The following is a 12,930-nucleotide window of genomic DNA, read 5'->3' as shown; positions in this document are numbered from 1 at the left end:
TATCACAGGGTATTTTTTGCCCTCAGTGCCATCAACCATAAAGGCATTTCAAGTACACATAATTAACTAACGGTTTATAAAGGACAATTAGATATAATAAAAGACCACACTTGCTCCAAGACTAAACAAAATTGAACTTGAAAAGGGCACTAGGACAGTAAGAACAAACTCATGCAAATAAATAAATAAATAAATGCAGATAATTTTTTAATAGTAGTTGAGGTCTAGGTTGTTGGTTTGTTTGTTTTATTCCTGAAGGTGTATTCCATTAACATATATTTTCTCTTCACTTATGCAACGTGTGCTATCCATTATAATGGCAATTAAAATTATTTATTAATTTTTGTCAAGGGTTCAGGGCACCTTATAGTGCTTGAATAAAATAAAATCCAGCTTTACATGCTATGGAAGACATAAGCAGACAGACTGTCACACAAAACAAATTATGTTTTCCTTTACTTCCATAGTTATTAAACCTCTTCCCCTTCTCTCCCTGCATTCTGGACTGTGATAAGACATTGTGGCTTCTTTTGGCAAGCTCATCCTTCACCAGTGATTTAATATAAACACAGCAAACAACTGTTCAGAACTGTGCTATCTTACTCAAAATGTTCAAATCAAAGTATATCCATGGACAGAGCCTTCATGTAGAGGTCTTAATGATATATCAGTCTCTCCTACTCTTCCATTTACTGCTTTTTTGTTGTTGTTGATTTATTTTTAATAACCACCCATCTCTGTTTTACTCCCTCTCTCTAGTAAAAATTCTGCTGCTGCCATCCAATCGGAGCTTACTCAATTTTTATACTTTCCTACAACACTAAATGTTTCATAATAGCTAAGTTTTCCCCAGCATACATTGATTCTGGTTTTATACAGAGGGCTAGTGAGAATAACCAATCAATATCCCTTTCTGACTGCTCTTTAATACATTGATAAATAAAAGGTTATGCCTTCCTCTGATGTTCATCTACTTGTTTAAACTGCTCTAATTCAAGTAGCTAGGGGAAAAAAAAAAAAACAACAACAACAAAAAAACATATACCATTACCTAGGCAAGTACAGAATTTTTGTGTGGAGTTCTTATGTGAGAAGATGGGGAATTGTCCTGTTTCTTAGTTCTCCATATACTTCTGTTGTGGAGATTTGGTAGACTCCATAAGGCCTTCTAGCTAATACATGGGATTAAAGGAATAAAAATAAAAATAAATAAAAATAAAAAACAGCCTTTTGATCCAACTAACTGATGATACACATTCATGCCTCTTCTGCAATAGTATCAAAATATTTCTGAGACTAACACAGGACAAAGAAGGATAGTCTGAGCGCACTGTTCAAATTCTGCTCTTTCACCTCCCATTCTGTCACTCTTTTTTCCAGTGCATAAAGCCACACGCATTGCTTGTATGCATCCTACGTGATGCACGCTATGAGATCAAGAGCATCTCCAAATGACAACATCATGTGAGTTTCCAGTTCAGTAAACCGTCATGCAATAAGCACAATAATTTGGGTGACGACTAACAAATATTTAAAAATATTTCATACATATATAATATTCACCCTGACCACCCACAGGGTGTTTTGTTTAAGTGCAGAACTAGAAGAAAGGGCACAAAAAAACATTACCATGCCTAAATATAATAATAACCAAATGTTTTTCAACAAACTCTTATAAAAGAAGAAGTAATATAAGCGAAGAATGTTAAAGCTGGGGAAGTATTTACTACAGAATATAAATCCTCCTAACCAACTCCATTGACAGATTTGTTCTGCCATTAAGTTTTTGAGTTAAATGAAACCTTAGCACTGGAGGATAAGTGTTAAGTAAATGCTATCCATGAACAGAACTTAAAACTCATTTCCACAGCAGAGTTAAACAAGAACACATACTGTGTAAAATGTTCTATTTGTCCCAATTCTGGATTATAGATAGCATCTTAAAACTTATTTTGTTTTCTAAAATACTTAAAGATTACATGGATTTTTGAACACTTCTGTCCCTTCATTTTCCCTGCTCATTCACCAAGCCGATAATCTTAAACACATTAAGTTCTGAAGCTGAGACTTTGACACAAAGGCTGTAAAGAGTCATGAGAGCCATACATAGTACACTTTGCTGGTGATAGGATGGCATCATCTTTACTGCTTCACAGATGTACTGCTTCACTCCTGTAAAGATCACTGTTATTGAATGTCTAAGGATGATCTCACCAGTCATCAATTTATTAAAAATTGGAGCATTTCAAAACACTTAAAATATTGCTGTTTTTTGCTAAAAGGTTTTATTCAAATGCAGTTAATGCTAAAATCCTAATATAACTTCCTCAGTAAGTAATTTGGGCAATATTTTAAGTTTTTATTAACAACTTTACCTCAAACATTATCACAGGATTCTACAATTTCAAAAGAATTATTTTTATTTGTATGCAGCATGCTTTCATTCTCATCTCTCTGTGTCTGAGAATATCTGAAACCATTTTAATATCAGTGTTAATTGAAGAGATGAATAAAATAATACTTTATAAGTATTTATAAGTAAGAAAATGACCCTGACATTGAAAGCAAAGTTTAAAAAAAAAAAAGTTAAAAAATACCATAGATCTGGTGAAGAATATATTTTTTTAGTATATTTTTTTTCACTGTAATATGTTAAGTCCTCACTACTTAAATTATATACAAATGTCACTCATATAAATAAAAACTATGTGGATAGTTTTTCAAATATGATTAAATATTAGGAAAGGAAGTACTGTGTAAGAGGTTTCATCTTAGTTTATGGTGCAATATTATGCAATAAGATGTCATCTTTTTTGTTTGTTTGTTTGTTTGTTTTTTTTGTTTTTACAAACTACTAGCTCAGTTTAGTTGATCAAAGTTTTAAAAACTTTTTAGTTCTTAGGTGACTTTTCCTTACTAAGAAAACGCAATATACCTAATTAATACAGTCGAGAATGAATGAACAGAAGCACAGCTGTATATTAAAAAGTGACGCTCAATATTTGACATGATAAATAAGGTGACAGTACAAATAAGAAGTGTTTAAATGCTAATAAAACATTCTAAATCTCAGATATTGTGTTTAAAAAAAAAAATAACGAAATTTCTGGTAAGAACCACTGTCTTCCAAAAGCAGGTCATATCGAAATTGAAAACTTTCTGCATATTATGGGAACTTTGCTGAGCTCTGCTGATAAAAGATATTGCAAATGATTATAAACCCCTATTACATTAATGAAAGAGATGTTTGGGGGTGAGAAAAAAAAAAAACAAAACACTTTCTTTCATTTTACGCCACATTAACCATGGGCTTGGTGTTGTACAAGATACAAAGGGACAGTACTGATGCATGCAGGAATGGAATAGATTTGGGCACAAAACCAGGTCTCCAAGTTTGGAAATATATCTCTCAACCAGCAAGTTTGCTTAAAATAACTCCCAATTGCTCCTATCAACTCCTTCTTATGTAACTTGCAAATGAATGTAGGTAATTTGCAAAACACAAAGTGATCTTTTTTCCTCTAAATCTTGTCAAAGCTGGTGCTGATGTTGAAACTTTGGCAATCTCCTGACATTAAGTGAAACCATAAATAAGAACAAAGAAATGTAAATGGGCATGTTATTTCCCTTCATTTATTATAACATTTTAGAAGTGTTAACAGAGGTTTTTTCACTTGCTTTGAAGTTTCAGCTTTTGTTCTGAAGGTGGTTCTCACACAGGGATTGTCCTCCCCTCTCCACTTCCCTTCACACAACTCCACCCATGCTGTGTCAGCAGCACATGAGCAGTACACTTCTGAAGCTTCCTGTAATTAAGTTCACCTTGTTGTATTATAGGTAAACATGTTCAGACTTATTTTGTATACATTTGGGAAATAATAGCTTTTACAGTCAACAGTATGAGGCAACTTGTGCTACTAAAATAAACTGTGGTGAGGACTATGTCTTCTAGCACTTTTACAAGTAGCAAATTCCCTCAGTGCTTTGGTATTTTTATCGGAAAATAATGAACATTAATTTTCAATGTTTTGTATCAGAACTAACTTATGTTTACATTTATACCATATCATTGGTCCATGCACAGAAGATGGTATTCAGCTGACAAAAAAACAAGTATATAGTTTCATTCCAGACATGCTTGTGCATCCTGCTTAGCCTTTGACTGCCTTTCTACACAGGTCCTAGCCCCTCATCCCCATGGAAGTATCTCAGACATCTGTGGGCAACTTAAAGTGGCACTAGGCATGTATGTTTTGGCAACTGGTTCCTACACACTCAGTATTACATAAACTATTACAGAGTAATTTTCTGATAGTTTTACCTGGGGAAAAACACTAGTCCATTTCCTTCAAGGGACAGAAACCTCGATGCTTCACACCAAGACGCAATAACTAATTGACTCGAAAAACTATGCATATGTTTCAATTGTGTTGTTTTCTTCTGACTAGGACGCTAATACATAATTCATTGCCAGGTAATAACAGGACAACTTTGTCTTTTGCCAGCTGAGACACGGAGTTCAGCAGCCAGACATTTTGGTGTAGACAATTTCAGTCTCAGCAAATAAACAGTGATATACCACAAAAAAACACCAGTGCTCCTCCTCCCCTGACCAAGGCCAGGCACTGCCCTCTAGACTGTCAGGGCTACAATTTCCTGCACTGAAATGCTTCTGTTTTGGAAGATCCCACACAGCCCTGAACTATGCAACCTCCCAAGCAAGTGAACCCTGTCCACATGAGTACTTCACATGGCCAGGCTGGTGCTTTCTCCTCTTTGACACCTCTCCTGGCCACTGACCCTCACGCCCTGTGAAATGAGTCCCATATACCACTCCTCTAGCCCAGAAAATTCCCCAAATCTGCATCTTTCACAGCACAGGGCTTTGCAGTGGCGCAGGCCAGTGCCCTCCTCTCAGGAAAAGATGCAGCGGCTGGGGTCCAAGCGGCCGTATCAGCGTGTGGCTCACTGCTGCCCTGGGACAGCTGGCCTTTGGGCATGAGAAGACCATGTGCACCCATTTGCTGGCCCTCAACCCACAGGGCTGCAGTAACAGGCTTGACACCCAAAGAGCAGTCCCAGGGACAGAGAAGACAACAAGCCACTACCAGCTATCACACTGCCCAGGGGTTTTAAAAGAGCCCCATGAGGAGACTGGTGGCAGCCCATGTAACACTGCAATGCCACATCCTGCCCTGTCCCTGCTTGGCCTGGTGTCCCCGCCAGCCTGGTGTTCTTGCAGCTCCTCCTCTTCCCTCCCACGGTGACAGAAACATCTCCAACTGCTTACACCGAGGTCCTCACACAAGGCCTCTTCATTTTTGAGTTTAGGGCCATTGTCGTGTGCTGTGCCCTGGCCAGCAAGGTGCTAGCCACCCTCTGGCACCAAATCCAAAAGTCTGCTTTTGGCCCATCCATAAGCATTTTTGAAGGCATGATCTCTCCCTGCCTCAGGAAGGGATGAAAAAAATAAAATTATATATATAAATATAAAAAGAAAAAATAATTAGCCACAACTTAATGAATCCTTTGTACCCATCTTCCTGCGCCCTCCCCCATTCTCTTTCCATTATGCTATGATTACATTAGGTTTTGCTAAATTAAGCATTCTCAGAATACTGCTATTTTATCTCCATTGCCCTGACTTCTTATTTTGCGATTGCAAATGAAAATTATCGTGGTTTGCTGCATCCTTAGACAACATGTTACGAGTCTATATTTCTGCTGTATTAAAAGGACTATCCCACTGCAAGCTGAAAAGAGCCCAAACGCATCTCCTTCTGGAAAACATTATTACCTCAGCTGTTTCTACTGATCATTAGGACTAGCTGAAACCATTACTGTAAATGGGCTTCCAACTACAAAGTTTCACAGGGAATGGCTGCATTTCTTGGAGGAAAAAAAATGCAGTTAAAGTCTTTCTGTTCATGGCTACTTGATTTTTGAAATATTAGAAGAAAGCTTTCATATATTTCTGTGGAACTTCTTTTTAAAATGTCTGTGAAAGGAACATTTTCATATTCATTAAAGCTGGCCTTGAAACAGCAACTAATGGGAATGCTCAATATTAAGAGCCTCCTTTGGGGGACAGATTTACACTCCAAGGCAAACCACTTAGGCATTTAAAAGATTTTCAAAACCAGGGCACTGAAGGCTGAGGAATATCTGCATCTGTTAAAATCTGACTCCAATTCGTAATGCAAAGATCACTTAAAACCATGGTCTTTATTAAGGAAATAAAAATGGATGCTGACTGTTTGATGTTAAACTTACATTAAAGGAATCTGGCAATCACACAAAAGCATTGAAGAAGAGGAGGGAAAGAGTCACAAAGAACATATGTAAGAAGAGAGGAGGGCAATGGATTTAAAGAAAAAAAAATGACAGGTTTAAATATAAATGTACTATGTAATGTTATTCCTGCTTGTTCTGCTTCTTTGCTGGTCTTGTTCTGATGCACATTTTTGTAGAAAAGGAATGCATTGAACCCTTTCAATCCATTCACATTTAATAGTAAAAGTAATTTTCTCAGGTGGGCACTGAACAGTTGCAATTACAGTTTATTTTGCTGGAGAAATTCTTTAAGACACTAATGGTGAGAGGCAAAGGGAAGGAAAAGCAGCACAGCATGTCTCCCAAGCTTGATACCAGCAGCTTTGTGGTACCCAGATTACTCAGAGACACTGAACAGTATTTTTGTGTTGAAATCTCAGGGTGTTTTGTTTCAAATGTACTTTAGCAGAGTGTGATGAAAAATAATAAAAATATTCAAACTGTGGTCATCCAACTACTGCTATTCTCATTCACAAGATCCATTTAAGCTCTAGCACAGTTGTCTTGAGGGTAGCAAAAACAAGAATCATCTCCTGTGAAATGCTAAAGCTTTCACAATTTGCTTTTCATTCACTCCATGGCTGCTTAAAAACAACAACAAAAAAAAAACCATAGCATACCCAGTAATTAGGCTACTTCTGGCAAAAGGCCACTCTAGAGGTCCGACTCTTTTGTTGACTCAGAACTGCATAAATATCATGAAATGCATGACAGGTGAGTGCTACAGACAGGAAATAGTAGCAAAAATTAACTGTTGTGGTTTTTTGTTTGTTTTAACATATGGGATTTTTTGGCCCACTGATGATAACATGTCTTCAGAAAGTTTGGGGGGTGTTTTGTTTTTTTAATCAAATTATTTCAATATGCAAAATAAATGTTTAAAACTCCTGGCAGGTAGTTTTTCACTGCTGAAGCAGGTCTTCAGAAGTTGCTGTACGTATTTAGAAGTAGACCTGTAATTTTTTTTTAAGTAATGTCTTTGCACACATTTACTAAAAGGATACTAGAAACTAGCATCAAAAATTCTTTTTTTTTTTTTTTCGAGGATAGCTGAACAACAGAGGGAGAGTTCAATTCTGCTATTTAAGTGACTCGTAGAAAGTCACCTTATCTTTTTATTCTTACTTGGCTTTGGTTTGGTTGAACTTTCCAAGCATCTTTATAGCATTTTTATCTTTACAGAAAATAATTTTGCCGGTACTAAAACCACTGACCTGACAGTGCAAGATCTCAGGACTTGCCTGGGTTTGGCTTAGCTTGAGCTAACTTGAGCCTTAAAAAAAAAAAAAAAAAAAAAAAAAAAGATAACAATTGTCTGGTGGTCAAGTAACTACTGCTTAAATTTATTTCAGACTACCTTTATTTTATAGAGATAACAAGTTACTCAGCATGGATTGAATTGTCTAGGTCCCTAGAATAAAATCAGGTATGGAAGAGAGCATACACACAGGTTGATACCAGAAGTCCAGGGCATTGACAGAAATCACAGCTTTAATTCACAGGTCACTACAGGAGTGCAGCCTCTCATTGTTCAGGTAAAATCAGTCTTAAACAGAACAGAACAAAAACTGAATCATTGGAAACTAGTGACAATAAAGAGCATGTAAGCTGTGTTAAGAAAACTTAAAAAAGTAAGCCCAAGCAGACAGACGGCTGAGGAGGACGGAACTACCGACATATTTCCCAGCAGCGGGAAAAGGGAAACTCATCATTACAGCTATATTCCCAGTGATGACTTTTGGATTCTGATAGCTCACCCTTTCTCCTTCAGGAAGCCTGAAGCTACTAGTCTTCAAATCCAGTGAAGCTGAGCACACCATCAGAGAAATAGGGGGTTCTACGAAGGATTTTTTCCCTAAAGAAAAAAAAAAAAAGTTAACAATACTATTGAAACTTTTCTATAGTAATTTACATTATGAATGTATATAATTTAACTAGATTAATAATTCAGACCATTCTATTGTTAAAGAGGAGTAACAATAATTTCCCAGTTTCTTTTATGACAGCTGTGCTCTTTTGCCCCTATAAAATTGAATGTAATAAGCATGATGACTATTGACGGTGGGGAGAGGATGGAAAGGGGGTGTCTGTACAGAACTCAGAACCAAGTATTTTAGATGTGTCAACATAATTTACAGGAAAAAAATAGAAAATTAAAGGAAAATGAATGATTATATATTGTTCTTAAGCCACAATGTATTTACCCCGTTAAAATTTGCAGAAATATATTTGTTAGTTGTTTCAGTTGTAAACAGGAGGTTATTTTATCTGCAAGCACTATAACCATCATAAAACCACTGCAATATGTCCTTGAAGAGTTAAATGTGTTAAATCTTTCAGCCAGAAAGTGATTTGTGTTTTGTACAAAGTATTTAACTGAATACAGCAAAACTGTGATGAATTTCCAGAGATGCAATACTAATTTATAGAAGCGCACTGTAATAGTTAATTGTGTGTGAACATATATATTTGACTATGCATCAGAGACAAGCTGCGTGAGGACATTTTTTTTTATTCCTTTATTAGACTTCTGGAGCGATAGTTGTGAAAAGACACTATAGACAAGCTTTTCGGCATACAAGCCCTTCTTTAGATCTAAAATGAAAGCAGTAAACTCAAGGTTGAGAATAATTATGTTAATTAGTTAGCCAATTTGAAAGAAAATCATGGTTGTTACCAGCAGAGCAGAGGGTGATGTCAGCAAAGAGAAGCACTAATAAGTTCAGTAGGTCTGGTGGGACAGAGAGGTCAAGCAGAGGTGCCACCTGGAGAAAACTACTAGCTACCGGGAAGCCAGTATCCCAATGATTTTTAATGTCAAGTACAGCAGTGAATGTTACTTATGATATCCTTATTTTTTGTAGTTATCCTTAAGGATCAGGGCAAAAGATCAGAAATGCAGTCCTTTCTGAGATAACATTCTTCTGCACACATTTTACTTTCATAAATTATTTATAAGGGTTCATGCTAGTGGCTATCTGATTTTGTCCAGAGTCTCTATAGGGGCTTTCAGTACAGTATAGGAAACCTCATTTTGATAGCTTTGTTGCAAGAGACATTTAACGCTTGGACATGTGTGCGAGATGTTTTCAGCATATTTTCAGCTAGTTCAGGTGGTATCACTTGACACACATTCAATTCTGAAGGTGAATTTAAACAAGGTTAGTGAGTCATTTAAAGACCAGGAAAAGGGCTACTGGGAAGACCAAGATGCTTACAGCAATGTGATGGTTTACTGTAAAGGGTCCAGCACTGTGAGATGCAAGGAGTTTCCTTGGTGTACAACAATCTTGGTTTAACAAGGAACCCATTTCCCTTTTGAAAGAGGATTCTCGTTGCAGAGGGTGGGGTGGATGTCACATGTTCTCAGGAAAAGAAAGTCTTTTAATAACCATTTCAATCCATGCAAAGGATGCTTGGTACACTTCAAATAACTGCAGTTTTGTTAAAAAAAATATACTGGTCACACATAATGTAGAAAGTGTCTTTCCAGTTAATCAGAGACCAGTGCTAGCATGGAAACTTTCCAGAAATAGTTGAAGGTGGTACAGTTACTGAATTATCAGCTTAGATAATTGTATTGAAATTAAAATCATGAATATGTTTTAGAATTGGATGACTTGGTAAACAATTTAAAAAAAAATGGTGAGAATAAAATCTGTCTTATTCTGTTTAAAGATAATCAAAATGAAAAGTATTTTCAGAGGAGTTTGGCTTTGAAAATCTCTAAAACACTTATTTTGACAGTGGAGACTTTGGGTGGGGGGGGGTCTTGTTTGTTCTGTTTTTCTTTTGTTGTTTTGTTTTTTAATTTGGAAGATTCAAAGCTTACTCTTCTTCATTAGAATCTGGAGGGATTCTTTATCAGAAATTCTCCTAACGGCCTTATCAGTAACATATATGCAATCATCATCACATCATATTTAATTGGGACAGGTACAAGAGTCATGACTGTTTCCATTCAAGTTTCAAGCTAAATGACATTTTTGATTAAGTTACTTCAGTGGCAAATCTCCACCAGTCAGTCAAATCTTATATGCTATGCTATCATATTTAGAAAAGAAAAAAATGCTTTCAATAAACAGTGGGTGAATATTCAAATATATACTATTTAAAGTATTATGGTAAATGTTACTCTATTTAATAAATATTTTGCTCAACTATACTTCTCTGCAAGTACTGTACAAATAATTTTTTTTTTCAATCGTTACAGGGATGTCTATTCAGGGCTCAAAATTACTTATCTGTGTTAGTTAAAAGTGAGAATTCTGCTGAAATGAGAAGAAAGAAGATTGGATTACAAGTCTCTTTCAAAAAAAAAAAAAAAAAAGCCAAATATGTATATATGGAAAAGCGTTAAAGAAGCTGAACCTCTATTAAAGTAAGCAATATCAGTACATTTACCATATAAATATAGTGCTAAATCCACTCTTCGGTGAATGCTTACAGACTGAAAAAGATCCATATCAAGTTAATGAATTCTACTCTGCTGACTTACAGAAAAGATATAAAATAGAAGAATCTGCATATATTATTTCAAAATGCTTGTTAGATAGATAGACCTTATCTATAATTTTTTATATATATGGCACAAATTACATTAAAATACATTTACAAAATTGCAAAGAAAAAGTTTCAGAAGTTTGAAAATGAAAAAAATCAAGGTTGCTTGCATAACCTCAAATCACCCTTTCTGCTTACACAGTATTTTTGATCTTTAGTTAAATCATCCTATGACATAGCAGAAGTGGAAAGTCAATACATAAGAGCAATGCTGGGAAACTAGGAAAAATGAAGCAAGTCTAGACTGCTGACACTCACCCATAACTAGTACAAGTATGATGCCATAGTACAGTCTTGAAGCAAGCAGAAAATGTCGCTGCTTTGTTAAATCCCAGACCTAGAAATTGTAAGAGGAATATGTGGTTGTAATTCCCAAACTACAGTTTAATGAGGTTCAGTCTAACCTGCTTAATGTCATATATGATTCATTTCTATAAACTAGGTTGAATAAAACCAAAAAAAAAAAAAATCCAGAACTGTGGTGATAAATCAGTGCTTAAAAGGTAGGGGGCTTAGAAACACAAAAGCAAAGGCTTCAAAGAGAGTTGATAAGCTCTTTTTGAAGACCATGGCCACCAATCTGCTGAGATGGAAAGCTAATAGGACTAATAGCTTTAAATTAGGAAGAAAGAAATAAGGTGTTCAGCAAGGAAAGAGAAAGAAACACAAAGAAAAGTGGCTAGTAACAGAAAAAATCAAGCAAGAAAGATGCATCATAGAAAGGGAGAATAGGAGGGTACCAAACTGAGATTTAGAAGGGCAGGTAATTTAGGGTGTTACTAGAGAATGGAAATAAATGGAGAATGAAGATAAAAGCAAAATTGAAGGACATTAAATGAAAGAAATACACACAAGGCTGTAACATATCCCTGTTCCAATGAATTGAGACGTTCTGTTTGGGAAAGTAACACAAAACCCAGAAAATCTTACTGTGGGATAAAAATAAGTAATTGAAATGTCAATAGAGGAAATCACGCTCTATGAAACAGATGACGAGGAGTGACTGCTACATGCGTACATTCAGGAAGTATTCCCTACTCCAAGGTAACCATGGAAGTAGAAAAGAAAATTTTATTTATTTATTTAATCTCTGGAAGAAAATAAAAGCAGACAGAGAAAAAATGAAGTTTTCTACAAAGTTCACCAGCAAAACTTATATGAGATGAAGCCCTGAAGCAGACAGCACATACTGACATCAGTTGAAGAATCATTAAAAGCCATACCAGTCTTAATAGAGAAGTTATCTTAGCAATAGAAATACACAGAGCAGAAACAGTTATTCTCCCCATTCATTCAGCAGGTACATTTCCCATGCATATTGCAGGAAAAATTGGGATCCTAGAAAAGGGATTCACAAAGCAAACTGGACAAAAGAGAGATTATCACAAAAAATCCATTTTAAAATTAAAATTCCTTATAAATGGTCTTTTGTACTTCACAGCTAGAACAAACAAACCAAAAAAAAAAATGCCTTTATTATTATTCTTTAAGCAAGAGAATTAATTTTAAAAGGAGAGTAAAGAGGGCAGGGGGAATGCCCTCTTATCACAGTTGCTCGCTGTGATACTGAAAGCTCATGTTTGCTGAGCTAGCACCCCATCTCCTGCGAATACCCTGTGGAGAGCAATGTAGCTCATTGCACAGACAGGAATGCTAATTCTCTCCCTGCTGTGGGAGTTTCCCCTCCGTGAGACAGATGAAAGGTGGTTTCTGACTAATTTAATAATGAATGTTAATCTGTGGAAGATAGCTAAAGCTTCAAACTAAAGCTTTCCTGAGGATCGAAATTGGGGATTGAAAGAAAAGAAAAGAAAAGAAGAGAAAGAGAAGAGAAGAGAAGAGAAGAGAAGAGAAGAGAAGAGAAGAGGAGAGAGAAGAGAAGAGAAGAGAAGAGAAGAGAAGAGAAGAGAAGAGAAGAGAAGAGAAGAGAAGAGAGAAAAGAGAAAAGAAAAGAAAAGAAAAGAAAAGAAAAGAAAAGAAAAGAAAAGAAAAGAAAAGAAAAGAAAAGAAAAGAAAAGAAAAGAAAAGAAAAGA

The 12,930-nt window shown here is 35.8% G+C and overlaps 1 long non-coding RNA gene across 6 annotated transcripts in view; it reads right to left on the bottom strand.

Moving 5' to 3' along the window:
• The window catches only part of LOC121069885, a 139,436-nt gene that overhangs the window by 40,672 nt on the left and 85,834 nt on the right, over window positions 1–12,930 (bottom strand). For 4 of the 6 annotated variants that reach the window (XR_005819715.1, XR_005819717.1, XR_005819713.1 and 1 more), the window contains exons 5-6: window positions 11,155–11,233; window positions 8,091–8,188 (exon numbers count right to left, since the gene is read on the bottom strand). This is a non-coding gene — a long non-coding RNA (uncharacterized LOC121069885). Of the gene's footprint in view, window positions 1–3,683; window positions 3,807–8,090; window positions 8,189–11,154; window positions 11,234–12,930 lie in introns of those variants that run through there. The other 2 variants (XR_005819716.1, XR_005819714.1) reach the window with 2 other exon arrangements.

Source organism: Cygnus olor, chromosome 4 (assembly GCF_009769625.2).
Source record: "Cygnus olor isolate bCygOlo1 chromosome 4, bCygOlo1.pri.v2, whole genome shotgun sequence".
Classification (NCBI taxonomy): Eukaryota; Metazoa; Chordata; class Aves; order Anseriformes; family Anatidae; genus Cygnus; species Cygnus olor.
The sequence above is the reverse complement of the archived record's forward strand: the minus strand, read 5'-3'. Positions and strand labels throughout refer to the sequence as shown.